The sequence below is a fragment of the Vicugna pacos genome, chromosome 2, assembly GCF_048564905.1.
Source record: "Vicugna pacos chromosome 2, VicPac4, whole genome shotgun sequence".
NCBI lineage: Eukaryota > Metazoa > Chordata > Mammalia > Artiodactyla > Camelidae > Vicugna > Vicugna pacos.
In genome coordinates this window covers 73,316,229-73,317,929 of record NC_132988.1, presented here as the reverse complement: position 1 = coordinate 73,317,929, position 1,701 = coordinate 73,316,229, and the positions used below count along the sequence as shown (strand labels likewise).

At 34.7% G+C, this 1,701-nt stretch overlaps 1 pseudogene; it reads right to left on the bottom strand.

Moving 5' to 3' along the window:
- Nucleotides 1-917: 917 nt before the first annotated feature.
- On the bottom strand, nt 918-1,497 carry LOC102543262 (DGAT1/2-independent enzyme synthesizing storage lipids pseudogene; annotated as a pseudogene).
- Nucleotides 1,498-1,701: the final 204 nt, after the last annotated feature.

The window sequence follows — 1,701 nt, the reverse complement described above, 5'->3', positions numbered from 1 at the left end:
ATTCAAGTATATTTTTATTGAAACAAACCATCTGACTGGTTGCAAAGTCAAACTGAATAAGCTAGGATATTGAGCAAAAGGAGGGCTTTCTCACTCTATCATCAGCCTAGAATCAGCTTCTAACGTATGAATTGCTGAGAACAGTGACTTGAAACCATACACTATTAAATGACATTATAGGGCTGACAAGGCACAGCACACCCCAACACTGTCCAGATTCTCATTAAAAATGTAATACTAAAAATTAGAAATTTTACATTTCCTAATTTCTTTATTCAATTTGAAAAATAATACATCTTTTTCATTGTGCTTGGCAACTTGACATCACAGCTGAAGAAATAATTTAAACATCCAATGGACAAAATACAAACTTCTAAAAGATCCTGGTATCATCTGAATTATAATTTTGGTTCTAGAGTTATCAACTGCAGCAAATATAAACAACAATATTCCTCAACATATTAAAATGTTTTTAAAAAGTGAATTGCTTAGACAAAAACCACTGTGATTTGCCCAAGGTCATGAAAGGAATGAGGGGTAGATGAGAGCATTTTTTCCTAACTTAAGCTTCTGTACTAAACCCTAGGTTATGCCATCTTGTAAAACTCGCTCAGTGCTAGAGAAACAAATTAGATGCATTGTTTAGGAATGTTTGTTTAACCTAAATTGCTGTTAATAAACTTAAAGAATCTGTTTCATACATTAGGAAATTATAAAGAGAAACATGATTATTTTCTGAGTGATTAGATATTTAGTGAGTTATTTTTTCAATCTGACAGAGTTGATTGCAGAAATGAAATTGACAACTTTAACAAGTTCAGCAAAAGATGCTTGTAAACATGATGTATTAAGGTCTTCTAGTCGATCTTTTGTTTTCGATGAAAACATTCTAGCAAAGCATTCATGTTTCCCGGTATTCATTGGTGCTCATTGATCAAATCTTGAACAGCATCCTTCGTCTTTTTGGCTAATTCTTCTGTTATCTTTGGATCATATGGAATGGGGTCACCTAAATAGGTGCTTAACTTCACAGGAAGACCCCCATACATTGGAGCAAATGGATAGCTGAACTTTTCATAAAGCCACCTAAATAACCTTGTTCCTCCAAGTGATCTAAATCCTTCTCGAATATTTTTAAACATAGGAATAATGGGCACTTTCGCGTCAATTGCAACCTGAGCAAAGCTATTCAAATTACCCCAAATGATGCTGTGATTTTCATGGCTAATTGGGGCTTCTCAAACTCCACCTGGTAAGATAACAAACAAGTGACCACTCCTCAGGATTTTAACACATATTTCTCTTGGACCATGTAGAGCACAAGATACATCAAGTAATAAACTAAACCCTGGAATTTTAAAGACAAAGTGAACAGCTACTACTCAGCAAGTTCTACCTTTATGGATAAAAATTTTAGCCATGAAGTAGTAAAAATCTACGGGAACATCTCCATGATAAAAAAAAAATCAGTGCTAGTCCTTCTGGTATTTTTTCCATCCCATGAACTTCATAACCATGCCAAACTGCTGCATTGTCCATCCCAGAGTTCCCACTGTCTTCCTCGCACCATCCCATAAATTATGAGGATAAGCTTTTAATACATTCTTCCTCTTATAAATGTGCAAGAAAATAGTAAGGAAGAGAAGACAGGAAAGTAAGGAAGTGTTAAAAGTATTAGTGGTGTAAAAACCCACAGGAGGT